The sequence below is a fragment of the Hypanus sabinus genome, chromosome 7, assembly GCF_030144855.1.
Source record: "Hypanus sabinus isolate sHypSab1 chromosome 7, sHypSab1.hap1, whole genome shotgun sequence".
NCBI classification, from domain to species: Eukaryota; Metazoa; Chordata; class Chondrichthyes; order Myliobatiformes; family Dasyatidae; genus Hypanus; species Hypanus sabinus.
The window spans coordinates 62,177,423-62,190,140 of NC_082712.1; the positions used below are offsets into that span (position 1 = coordinate 62,177,423).

Below are 12,718 nucleotides of genomic sequence, written 5' to 3' on the forward strand. Positions count from 1 at the left end.
GGGTGGGTTAGTGGATGGAGGGGTGGGTTAGTGGGTGGAGGGGGGGTTAGTGGGTGGAGGGGTGGGTTAGTGGGTGGAGGGGTGGGTTAGTGGGTGGAGGGGTGGGTTAGTGGATGGAGGGGTGGGTTAGTGGGTGGAGGGGGGGTTAGTGGGTGGAGGGGTGGGTTAGTGGATGGAGGGGTGGGTTAGTGGGTGGAGGGGTGGGTTAGTGTGTGGAGGGGTGGTTAGTGGATGGAGGGGTGGGTTAGTGGATGGAGGGGTGGGTTAGTGTGTGGAGGGGTGGGTTAGTGGATGGAGGGGTGGGTTAGTGTGTGGAGGGGTGGGTTAGTGGATGAAGGGGTGGTTTAGTGTGTGGAGGGGTGGGTTAGTGGGTGGAGGGGTGGGTTAGTGGGTGGAGGGGTGGGTTAGTGGATGGAGGGGTGGGTTAGTGGGTGGAGGGGTGGGTTAGTGTGTGGAGGGGTGGGTTAGTGGATGGAGGGGTGGGTTAGTGGGTGGAGGGGTGGGTTAGTGGGTGGAGGGGTGGGTTAGTGTGTGGAGGGGTGGGTTAGTGGGTGGAGGGGTGGGTTAGTGGATGGAGGGGTAGGTTAGTGGGTGGAGGGGTGGGTTAGTGTGTGGTGGGGTGGGTTAGTGGGTGGAGGGGTGGGTTAGTGGATGGAGGGGTGGGTTAGTGTGTGGAGGGGTAGGTTAGTGGATGGAGGGGTGGGTTAGTGGATGGAGGGGTGGGTTAGTGTGTGGAGGGGTGGGTTAGTGGATGGAGGGGTGGGTTAGTGTGTGGAGGGGTAGGTTAGTGGATGGAGGGGTGGGTTAGTGGATGGAGGGGTGGGTTAGTGTGTGGAGGGGTGGGTTAGTGGATGGAGGGGTGGGTTAGTGGATGGAGGGGTAGGTTAGTGGATGGAGGGGTGGGTTAGTGTTTGGAGGGGTGGGTTAGTGGGTGGAGGGGTGGGTTAGTGTGTGGAGGGGTGGGTTAGTGTGTGGAGGGGTGGGTTAGTGGATGGAGGGGTGGGTTAGTGTGTGGAGGGTTGGGTTAGTGTGTGGAGGGGTGGGTTAGTGGGTGGAGGGGTGGGTTAGTGGATGGAGGGGTAGGTTAGTGGGTGGAGGGGTGGGTTAGTGTGTGGAGGGGTGGGTTAGTGGGTGGAGGGGTGGGTTAGTGGATGGAGGGGGTGGGTTAGTGTGTGGAGGGGTAGGTTAGTGGATGGAGGGGTGGGTTAGTGGATGGAGGGGTGGGTTAGTGTGTGGAGGGGTGGGTTAGTGGATGGAGGGGTGGGTTAGTGTGTGGAGGGGTAGGTTAGTGGATGGAGGGGTGGGTTAGTGGATGGAGGGGTGTGTTAGTGGATGGAGGGGTAGGTTAGTGGATGGAGGGGTGGGTTAGTGGATGGAGGGGTGGGTTAGTGGGTGGAGGGGTGGGTTAGTGGATGGAGGGGTGGGTTAGTGTGTGGAGGGGTGGGTTAGTGTGTGGAGGGGTGGGTTAGTGGGTGGAGGGGTAGGTTAGTGGGTGGAGGGGTAGGTTAGTGGATGGAGGGGTGGGTTAGTGGGTGGAGGGGTGGGTTAGTGGGTGGAGGGGTGGGTTAGTGGATGGAGGGGTGGGTTAGTGGATGGAGGGGTGGGTTAGTGTGTGGAGGGGTGGGTTAGTGGATGGAGGGGTGGGTTAGTGTGTGGAGGAGTGGGTTAGTGGATGGAGGGGTGGGTTAGTGGATGGAGGGGTGGGTTAGTGGTTGGAGGGGTGGGTTAGTGGGTGGAAGGGTAGGTTAGTGGGTGGAGGGGTGGGTTAGTGTGTGGAGGGATGGGTTAGTGGGTGGAGGGATGGGTTAGTGGATGGAGGTGTGGGTTAGTGGATGGAGGGGTGGGTTAGTGGGTGGAGGGGTGGGTTATTGGATGGAGGGGTGGGTTAGTGGATGGAGGGGTAGGTTAGTGGGTGGAGGGGTGGGTTAGTGGATGGAGGGGTGGGTTACTGGGTGGAGGGGTGGGTTAGTGGATGGAGGGGTGGGTTAGTGGTTGGAGGGGTGGGTTAGTGGGTGGAGGGGTAGGTTAGTGGGTGGAGGCATGGGTTAGTGGTGGAGGGGTGGGTTAGTTGGAGGAGGGGTGGGTTAGTGGATGGAGGGGTGGGTTAGTGGGTGGAGGCATGGGTTAGTGGGTGGAGGGGTGGGTTAGTGGGTGGAGGGGTGGGTTAGTGGGTGGAGGCATGGGTTAGTGGGTGGAGGGGGGTTAGTGGATGGATGGGTGGGTTAGTGGGTGGAGGGTGGGTTAGTGAATGGAGGGGTGGGTTAGTGGGTGGAGGGGTAGGTTAGTGGGTGGAGGCATGGGTTAGTGGTGGAGGGGTGGGTTAGTTGGAGGAGGGGTGGGTTAGTGGATGGAGGGGTGGGTTAGTGGGTGGAGGCATGGGTTAGTGGGTGGAGGGGTGGGTTAGTGGGTGGAGGGGTGGGTTAGTGGATGGAGGGGTGGGTTAGTGGATGGATGGGTGGGTTAGTGGGTGGAGGCGTGGGTTAGTGGGTGGAGGGGTGGGTTAGTGGATGGAGGGGTGGGTTAGTGGGTGGAGGGGTGGGTTAGTGGATGGAGGTGTGGGTTAGTGGATGGAGGGGTGGGTTAGTGAATGGAGGGGGAGGTTAGTGGATGGAGTGGTGGGTTAGTGGGTGGAGGGTGGGTTAGTGAATGGAGGGGTAGGTTAGTGGATGGAGGGGTGGGTTAGTGGGTGGAGGGTAGGTTAGTGAATGGAGGGGTAGGTTAGTGGATGGAGGGGTGGGAGTGGGTGGAAGGGTGGGTTAGTGAATGGAGGTGTGGGTTAGTGAATGGAGGGGTGGGTTAGTGGGTGGATGGGTGGGTTAGTGGGTGGAGGGGTGGGTTAGTGTGTGGAGGGTGGGTTAGTGGGTGGAGGTATGTGTTAGTGGGTGGAGGGGTGGGTTAGTGGGTGGAGGGGTAGGTTAGTGGGTGGAGGCGTGGGTTAGTGGATGGAGGGGTGGGTTAGTGGGTGGAGGCATGTGTTAGTGGGTGGAGGCGTGGGTTAGTGGGTGGAGGGGTGGGTTAGTGTGTGGAGGGGTGGGTTAGTGGGTGGAGGGGTGGGTTAGTGGGTGGAGGGGTGGGTTAGTGGGTGGATGGGTGGGTTAATAGGTGGAGGGGTGGGTTAATGTGTGGAGGGGTGGGTTAGTGGATGGAGGGGTGGGTTAGTGGGTGGAGGGGTGGGTTAGTGGGTGGAGGGGTGGGTTAGTGGATGGAGGGGTGGGTTAGTGGGTGGAGGCATGTGTTAGTGGGTGGAGGGGTGTGTTAGTGGGTGGAGGGGTAGGTTAGTGGGTGGAGGGGTGGGTTAGTGGATGGAGGGGTGGTTTAGTGGGTGGAGGGGTGGGTTAGTGGGTGGAGGGGTAGGTTAGTGGGTGGAGGCGTGGGTTAGTGGATGGAGGGGTGGGTTAGTGGGTGGATGGGTGGGTTAATAGGTGGAGGGGTGGTTTAGTGGGTGGAGGGGTGGGTTAGTGGGTGGATGGGTGGGTTAGTGTGTGGAGGGGTGGGTTAGTGGGTGGAGGGGTGGGTTAGTGGGTGGAGGGATGGGCTAGTGGGTGGAGGGGTGGGTTAGTGGATGGAGGGGTGCGTTAGTGGGTGGAGGGGTGGGTTAGTGGGTGGAGGCGTGGGTTAGTGGATGGAGGGGTGGGTTAGTGGGTGGAGGGGTGGGTTCAGTGGGTGGATGGGTGGGTTAATAGGTGGAGGGGTGGTTTAGTGTGTGGAGGGGTGGGTTAGTGGGTGGAGGGGTGGGTTAGTGGATGGAGGGGTAGGTTATTGGGTGGAGGGGTGGGTTAGTGTGTGGTGGGGTGGGTTAGTGGGTGGAGGGGTGGGTTAGTGGATGGAGGGGTGGGTTAGTGTGTGGAGGGGTAGGTTAGTGGGTGGAGGCGTGGGTTAGTGGATGGAGGGGTGGGTTAGTGGGTGGAGGGGTGGGTTAGTGGGTGGATGGGTGGGTTAATAGGTGGAGGGGTGGTTTAGTGTGTGGAGGGGTGGGTTAGTGGGTGGATGGGTGGGTTAGTGTGTGGAGGGGTGGGTTAGTGGGTGGAGGGGTGGGTTAGTGGGTGGAGGGATGGGTTGGTGGAGGGGTGGGTTGGTGGATGGAGGGGTGGGTTAGTGGGTGGAGGGGTGGGTTAGTGGATGGAGGGGTGGGTTAGTGGGTGGAGTGGTGGGTTAGTGGGTGGATGGGTGGGTTAGTGTGTGGAGGGGTGGGTTAGTGGGTGGAGGGGTGGGTTAGTGGGTGGAGGGTTAGGTTAGTGGATGGAGGGGTGGGTTAGTGGTTGGAGGGGTGCGTTAGTGGGTGGAGGGGTAGGTTAGTGGGTGGAGGGGTGGGTTAGTGTGTGGAAGGATGGGTTAGTGGGTGGAGGGATGGGTTAGTGGATGGAGGGGTGGGTTAGTGTGTGGAGGGGTGGGTTAGTGGATGGAGGGGTGGGTTAGTGGTTGGAGGGGTGGGTTAGTGGGTGGAGGGGTAGGTTAGTGGATGGAGGGGTGGGTTAGTGGTTGGAGGGGTGCGTTAGTGGGTGGAGGGGTAGGTTAGTGGGTGGAGGGGTGGGTTAGTGTGTGGAGGGATGGGTTAGTGGGTGGAGGGATGGGTTAGTGGATGGAGGGGTGGGTTAGTGTGTGGAGGGGTGGGTTAGTGGATGGAGGGGTGGGTTAGTGGTTGGAGGGGTGGGTTAGTGGGTGGAGGGGTAGGTTAGTGGGTGGAGGGGTGGGTTAGTGTGTGGAGGGATGGGTTAGTGGGTGGAGGGATGGGTTAGTGGATGGAGGGGTGGGTTAGTGGATGGAGGGGTGGGTTAGTGGGTGGAGGGGGGGTTAGTGGGTGGAGGGGTGGGTTAGTGGGTGGAGGGGTGGGTTAGTGGGTGGAGGGGTGGGTTAGTGGATGGAGGGGTGGGTTAGTGGGTGGAGGGGGGGTTAGTGGGTGGAGGGGTGGGTTAGTGGATGGAGGGGTGGGTTAGTGGGTGGAGGGGTGGGTTAGTGGGTGGAGGGGTGGGTTAGTGTGTGGAGGGGTGGGTTAGTGGATGGAGGGGTGGGTTAGTGGATGGAGGGGTGGGTTAGTGTGTGGAGGGGTGGGTTAGTGGATGGAGGGGTGGGTTAGTGTGTGGAGGGGTGGGTTAGTGGATGGATGGGTGGGTTAGTGGTTGGAGGGGTGGGTTAGTGGGTGGAGGGGTAGGTTAGTGGGTGGAGGGGTGGGTTAGTGTGTGGAGGGATGCGTTAGTGGGTGGAGGGATGGGTTAGTGGATGGAGGGGTGGGTTAGTGGATGGAGGGGTGGGTTAGTGGGTGGAGGGGGGGTTAGTGGGTGGAGGGGTGGGTTAGTGGGTGGAGGGGTGGGTTAGTGGGTGGAGGGGTGGGTTAGTGGATGGAGGGGTGGGTTAGTGGGTGGAGGGGGGGGTTAGTGGGTGGAGGGGTGGGTTAGTGGATGGAGGGGTGGGTTAGTGGGTGGAGGGGTGGGTTAGTGTGTGGAGGGGTGGGTTAGTGGATGGAGGGGTGGGTTAGTGGATGGAGGGGTGGGTTAGTGTGTGGAGGGGTGGGTTAGTGGATGGAGGGGTGGGTTAGTGTGTGGAGGGGTGGGTTAGTGGATGAAGGGGTGGTTTAGTGTGTGGAGGGGTGGGTTAGTGGGTGGAGGGGTGGGTTAGTGGGTGGAGGGGTGGGTTAGTGGATGGAGGGGTGGGTTAGTGGGTGGAGGGGTGGGTTAGTGTGTGGAGGGGTGGGTTAGTGGATGGAGGGGTGGGTTAGTGGGTGGAGGGGTGGGTTAGTGGGTGGAGGGGTGGGTTAGTGTGTGGAGGGGTGGGTTAGTGGGTGGAGGGGTGGGTTAGTGGATGGAGGGGTAGGTTAGTGGGTGGAGGGGTGGGTTAGTGTGTGGTGGGGTGGGTTAGTGGGTGGAGGGGTGGGTTAGTGGATGGAGGGGTGGGTTAGTGTGTGGAGGGGTAGGTTAGTGGATGGAGGGGTGGGTTAGTGGATGGAGGGGTGGGTTAGTGTGTGGAGGGGTGGGTTAGTGGATGGAGGGGTGGGTTAGTGTGTGGAGGGGTAGGTTAGTGGATGGAGGGGTGGGTTAGTGGATGGAGGGGTGGGTTAGTGTGTGGAGGGGTGGGTTAGTGGATGGAGGGGTGGGTTAGTGGATGGAGGGGTAGGTTAGTGGATGGAGGGGTGGGTTAGTGTTTGGAGGGGTGGGTTAGTGGGTGGAGGGGTGGGTTAGTGTGTGGAGGGGTGGGTTAGTGTGTGGAGGGGTGGGTTAGTGGATGGAGGGGTGGGTTAGTGTGTGGAGGGTTGGGTTAGTGTGTGGAGGGGTGGGTTAGTGGGTGGAGGGGTGGGTTAGTGGATGGAGGGGTAGGTTAGTGGGTGGAGGGGTGGGTTAGTGTGTGGAGGGGTGGGTTAGTGGGTGGAGGGGTGGGTTAGTGGATGGAGGGGTGGGTTAGTGTGTGGAGGGGTAGGTTAGTGGATGGAGGGGTGGGTTAGTGGATGGAGGGGTGGGTTAGTGTGTGGAGGGGTGGGTTAGTGGATGGAGGGGTGGGTTAGTGTGTGGAGGGGTAGGTTAGTGGATGGAGGGGTGGGTTAGTGGATGGAGGGGTGTGTTAGTGGATGGAGGGGTAGGTTAGTGGATGGAGGGGTGGGTTAGTGGATGGAGGGGTGGGTTAGTGGTTGGAGGGGTGGGTTAGTGGGTGGAAGGGTAGGTTAGTGGGTGGAGGGGTGGGTTAGTGTGTGGAGGGATGGGTTAGTGGGTGGAGGGATGGGTTAGTGGATGGAGGTGTGGGTTAGTGGATGGAGGGGTGGGTTAGTGGGTGGAGGGGTGGGTTATTGGATGGAGGGGTGGGTTAGTGGATGGAGGGGTAGGTTAGTGGGTGGAGGGGTGGGTTAGTGGATGGAGGGGTGGGTTACTGGGTGGAGGGGTGGGTTAGTGGATGGAGGGGTGGGTTAGTGGTTGGAGGGGTGGGTTAGTGGGTGGAGGGGTAGGTTAGTGGGTGGAGGCATGGGTTAGTGGTGGAGGGGTGGGTTAGTTGGAGGAGGGGTGGGTTAGTGGATGGAGGGGTGGGTTAGTGGGTGGAGGCATGGGTTAGTGGGTGGAGGGGTGGGTTAGTGGGTGGAGGGGTGGGTTAGTGGGTGGAGGCATGGGTTAGTGGGTGGAGGGGGGTTAGTGGATGGATGGGTGGGTTAGTGGGTGGAGGGTGGGTTAGTGAATGGAGGGGTGGGTTAGTGGGTGGAGGGGTAGGTTAGTGGGTGGAGGCATGGGTTAGTGGTGGAGGGGTGGGTTAGTTGGAGGAGGGGTGGGTTAGTGGATGGAGGGGTGGGTTAGTGGGTGGAGGCATGGGTTAGTGGGTGGAGGGGTGGGTTAGTGGGTGGAGGGGTGGGTTAGTGGATGGAGGGGTGGGTTAGTGGATGGATGGGTGGGTTAGTGGGTGGAGGCGTGGGTTAGTGGGTGGAGGGGTGGGTTAGTGGGTGGAGGGGTGGGTTAGTGGATGGAGGTGTGGGTTAGTGGATGGAGGGGTGGGTTAGTGAATGGAGGGGGAGGTTAGTGGATGGAGTGGTGGGTTAGTGGGTGGAGGGTGGGTTAGTGAATGGAGGGGTAGGTTAGTGGATGGAGGGGTGGGTTAGTGGGTGGAGGGTAGGTTAGTGAATGGAGGGGTAGGTTAGTGGATGGAGGGGTGGGAGTGGGTGGAAGGGTGGGTTAGTGAATGGAGGTGTGGGTTAGTGAATGGAGGGGTGGGTTAGTGGGTGGATGGGTGGGTTAGTGGGTGGAGGGGTGGGTTAGTGTGTGGAGGGTGGGTTAGTGGGTGGAGGTATGTGTTAGTGGGTGGAGGGGTGGGTTAGTGGGTGGAGGGGTAGGTTAGTGGGTGGAGGCGTGGGTTAGTGGATGGAGGGGTGGGTTAGTGGGTGGAGGCATGTGTTAGTGGGTGGAGGCGTGGGTTAGTGGGTGGAGGGGTGGGTTAGTGTGTGGAGGGGTGGGTTAGTGGGTGGAGGGGTGGGTTAGTGGGTGGAGGGGTGGGTTAGTGGGTGGATGGGTGGGTTAATAGGTGGAGGGGTGGGTTAATGTGTGGAGGGGTGGGTTAGTGGATGGAGGGGTGGGTTAGTGGGTGGAGGGGTGGGTTAGTGGGTGGAGGGGTGGGTTAGTGGATGGAGGGGTGGGTTAGTGGGTGGAGGCATGTGTTAGTGGGTGGAGGGGTGTGTTAGTGGGTGGAGGGGTAGGTTAGTGGGTGGAGGGGTGGGTTAGTGGATGGAGGGGTGGTTTAGTGGGTGGAGGGGTGGGTTAGTGGGTGGAGGGGTAGGTTAGTGGGTGGAGGCGTGGGTTAGTGGATGGAGGGGTGGGTTAGTGGGTGGATGGGTGGGTTAATAGGTGGAGGGGTGGTTTAGTGGGTGGAGGGGTGGGTTAGTGGGTGGATGGGTGGGTTAGTGTGTGGAGGGGTGGGTTAGTGGGTGGAGGGGTGGGTTAGTGGGTGGAGGGATGGGCTAGTGGGTGGAGGGGTGGGTTAGTGGATGGAGGGGTGCGTTAGTGGGTGGAGGGGTGGGTTAGTGGGTGGAGGCGTGGGTTAGTGGATGGAGGGGTGGGTTAGTGGGTGGAGGGGTGGGTTAGTGGGTGGATGGGTGGGTTAATAGGTGGAGGGGTGGTTTAGTGTGTGGAGGGGTGGGTTAGTGGGTGGATGGGTGGGTTAGTGTGTGGAGGGGTGGGTTAGTGGGTGGAGGGGTGGGTTAGTGGATGGAGGGGTGGGTTAGTGGGTGGAGGGGTGGGTTAGTGGATGGAGGGGTGGGTTAGTGGGTGGAGTGGTGGGTTAGTGGGTGGATGGGTGGGTTAGTGTGTGGAGGGGTGGGTTAGTGGGTGGAGGGGTGGGTTAGTGGGTGGAGGGTTAGGTTAGTGGATGGAGGGGTGGGTTAGTGGTTGGAGGGGTGCGTTAGTGGGTGGAGGGGTAGGTTAGTGGGTGGAGGGGTGGGTTAGTGTGTGGAAGGATGGGTTAGTGGGTGGAGGGATGGGTTAGTGGATGGAGGGGTGGGTTAGTGTGTGGAGGGGTGGGTTAGTGGATGGAGGGGTGGGTTAGTGGTTGGAGGGGTGGGTTAGTGGGTGGAGGGGTAGGTTAGTGGATGGAGGGGTGGGTTAGTGGTTGGAGGGGTGCGTTAGTGGGTGGAGGGGTAGGTTAGTGGGTGGAGGGGTGGGTTAGTGTGTGGAGGGATGGGTTAGTGGGTGGAGGGATGGGTTAGTGGATGGAGGGGTGGGTTAGTGTGTGGAGGGGTGGGTTAGTGGATGGAGGGGTGGGTTAGTGGTTGGAGGGGTGGGTTAGTGGGTGGAGGGGTAGGTTAGTGGGTGGAGGGGTGGGTTAGTGTGTGGAGGGATGGGTTAGTGGGTGGAGGGATGGGTTAGTGGATGGAGGGGTGGGTTAGTGGATGGAGGGGTGGGTTAGTGGGTGGAGGGGGGGTTAGTGGGTGGAGGGGTGGGTTAGTGGGTGGAGGGGTGTGTTAGTGGGTGGAGGGGTGGGTTAGTGGATGGAGGGGTGGGTTAGTGGGTGGAGGGGGGGTTAGTGGGTGGAGGGGTGGGTTAGTGGATGGAGGGGTGGGTTAGTGGGTGGAGGGGTGGGTTAGTGGGTGGAGGGGTGGGTTAGTGTGTGGAGGGGTGGGTTAGTGGATGGAGGGGTGGGTTAGTGGATGGAGGGGTGGGTTAGTGTGTGGAGGGGTGGGTTAGTGGATGGAGGGGTGGGTTAGTGTGTGGAGGGGTGGGTTAGTGGATGGAGGGGTGGGTTAGTGGTTGGAGGGGTGGGTTAGTGGGTGGAGGGGTAGGTTAGTGGGTGGAGGGGTGGGTTAGTGTGTGGAGGGATGGGTTAGTGGGTGGAGGGATGGGTTAGTGGATGGAGGGGTGGGTTAGTGGATGGAGGGGTGGGTTAGTGGGTGGAGGGGGGGTTAGTGGGTGGAGGGGTGGGTTAGTGGGTGGAGGGGTGGGTTAGTGGGTGGAGGGGTGGGTTAGTGGATGGAGGGGTGGGTTAGTGGGTGGAGGGGGGGTTAGTGGGTGGAGGGGTGGGTTAGTGGATGGAGGGGTGGGTTAGTGGGTGGAGGGGTGGGTTAGTGTGTGGAGGGGTGGGTTAGTGGATGGAGGGGTGGGTTAGTGGATGGAGGGGTGGGTTAGTGTGTGGAGGGGTGGGTTAGTGGATGGAGGGGTGGGTTAGTGTGTGGAGGGGTGGGTTAGTGGATGAAGGGGTGGTTTAGTGTGTGGAGGGGTGGGTTAGTGGGTGGAGGGGTGGGTTAGTGGGTGGAGGGGTGGGTTAGTGGATGGAGGGGTGGGTTAGTGGGTGGAGGGGTGGGTTAGTGTGTGGAGGGGTGGGTTAGTGGATGGAGGGGTGGGTTAGTGGGTGGAGGGGTGGGTTAGTGGGTGGAGGGGTGGGTTAGTGTGTGGAGGGGTGGGTTAGTGGGTGGAGGGGTGGGTTAGTGGATGGAGGGGTAGGTTATTGGGTGGAGGGGTGGGTTAGTGTGTGGTGGGGTGGGTTAGTGGGTGGAGGGGTGGGTTAGTGGATGGAGGGGTGGGTTAGTGTGTGGAGGGGTAGGTTAGTGGGTGGAGGCGTGGGTTAGTGGATGGAGGGGTGGGTTAGTGGGTGGAGGGGTGGGTTAGTGGGTGGATGGGTGGGTTAATAGGTGGAGGGGTGGTTTAGTGTGTGGAGGGGTGGGTTAGTGGGTGGATGGGTGGGTTAGTGTGTGGAGGGGTGGGTTAGTGGGTGGAGGGGTGGGTTAGTGGGTGGAGGGATGGGTTGGTGGAGGGGTGGGTTGGTGGATGGAGGGGTGGGTTAGTGGGTGGAGGGGTGGGTTAGTGGATGGAGGGGTGGGTTAGTGGGTGGAGTGGTGGGTTAGTGGGTGGATGGGTGGGTTAGTGTGTGGAGGGGTGGGTTAGTGGGTGGAGGGGTGGGTTAGTGGGTGGAGGGTTAGGTTAGTGGATGGAGGGGTGGGTTAGTGGTTGGAGGGGTGCGTTAGTGGGTGGAGGGGTAGGTTAGTGGGTGGAGGGGTGGGTTAGTGTGTGGAAGGATGGGTTAGTGGGTGGAGGGATGGGTTAGTGGATGGAGGGGTGGGTTAGTGTGTGGAGGGGTGGGTTAGTGGATGGAGGGGTGGGTTAGTGGTTGGAGGGGTGGGTTAGTGGGTGGAGGGGTAGGTTAGTGGATGGAGGGGTGGGTTAGTGGTTGGAGGGGTGCGTTAGTGGGTGGAGGGGTAGGTTAGTGGGTGGAGGGGTGGGTTAGTGTGTGGAGGGATGGGTTAGTGGGTGGAGGGATGGGTTAGTGGATGGAGGGGTGGGTTAGTGTGTGGAGGGGTGGGTTAGTGGATGGAGGGGTGGGTTAGTGGTTGGAGGGGTGGGTTAGTGGGTGGAGGGGTAGGTTAGTGGGTGGAGGGGTGGGTTAGTGTGTGGAGGGATGGGTTAGTGGGTGGAGGGATGGGTTAGTGGATGGAGGGGTGGGTTAGTGGATGGAGGGGTGGGTTAGTGGGTGGAGGGGGGGTTAGTGGGTGGAGGGGTGGGTTAGTGGGTGGAGGGGTGGGTTAGTGGGTGGAGGGGTGGGTTAGTGGATGGAGGGGTGGGTTAGTGGGTGGAGGGGGGGTTAGTGGGTGGAGGGGTGGGTTAGTGGATGGAGGGGTGGGTTAGTGGGTGGAGGGGTGGGTTAGTGGGTGGAGGGGTGGGTTAGTGTGTGGAGGGGTGGGTTAGTGGATGGAGGGGTGGGTTAGTGGATGGAGGGGTGGGTTAGTGTGTGGAGGGGTGGGTTAGTGGATGGAGGGGTGGGTTAGTGTGTGGAGGGGTGGGTTAGTGGATGGAGGGGTGGGTTAGTGGTTGGAGGGGTGGGTTAGTGGGTGGAGGGGTAGGTTAGTGGGTGGAGGGGTGGGTTAGTGTGTGGAGGGATGGGTTAGTGGGTGGAGGGATGGGTTAGTGGATGGAGGGGTGGGTTAGTGGATGGAGGGGTGGGTTAGTGGGTGGAGGGGGGGTTAGTGGGTGGAGGGGTGGGTTAGTGGGTGGAGGGGTGGGTTAGTGGGTGGAGGGGTGGGTTAGTGGATGGAGGGGTGGGTTAGTGGGTGGAGGGGGGGTTAGTGGGTGGAGGGGTGGGTTAGTGGATGGAGGGGTGGGTTAGTGGGTGGAGGGGTGGGTTAGTGTGTGGAGGGGTGGGTTAGTGGATGGAGGGGTGGGTTAGTGGATGGAGGGGTGGGTTAGTGTGTGGAGGGGTGGGTTAGTGGATGGAGGGGTGGGTTAGTGTGTGGAGGGGTGGGTTAGTGGATGAAGGGGTGGTTTAGTGTGTGGAGGGGTGGGTTAGTGGGTGGAGGGGTGGGTTAGTGGGTGGAGGGGTGGGTTAGTGGATGGAGGGGTGGGTTAGTGGGTGGAGGGGTGGGTTAGTGTGTGGAGGGGTGGGTTAGTGGATGGAGGGGTGGGTTAGTGGGTGGAGGGGTGGGTTAGTGGGTGGAGGGGTGGGTTAGTGTGTGGAGGGGTGGGTTAGTGGGTGGAGGGGTGGGTTAGTGGATGGAGGGGTAGGTTAGTGGGTGGAGGGGTGGGTTAGTGTGTGGTGGGGTGGGTTAGTGGGTGGAGGGGTGGGTTAGTGGATGGAGGGGTGGGTTAGTGTGTGGAGGGGTAGGTTAGTGGATGGAGGGGTGGGTTAGTGGATGGAGGGGTGGGTTAGTGTGTGGAGGGGTGGGTTAGTGGATGGAGGGGTGGGTTAGTGTGTGGAGGGGTAGGTTAGTGGATGGAGGGGTGGGTTAGTGGATGGAGGGGTGGGTTAGTGTGTGGAGGGGTGGGTTAGTGGATGG

At 60.7% G+C, this 12,718-nt stretch overlaps 1 protein-coding gene across 1 annotated transcript in view; it reads left to right on the forward strand.

Moving 5' to 3' along the window:
- musk (muscle, skeletal, receptor tyrosine kinase) overlaps positions 1-12,718 on the forward strand; it is a 257,472-nt gene that overhangs the window by 5,367 nt on the left and 239,387 nt on the right. The window lies entirely within an intron of this gene.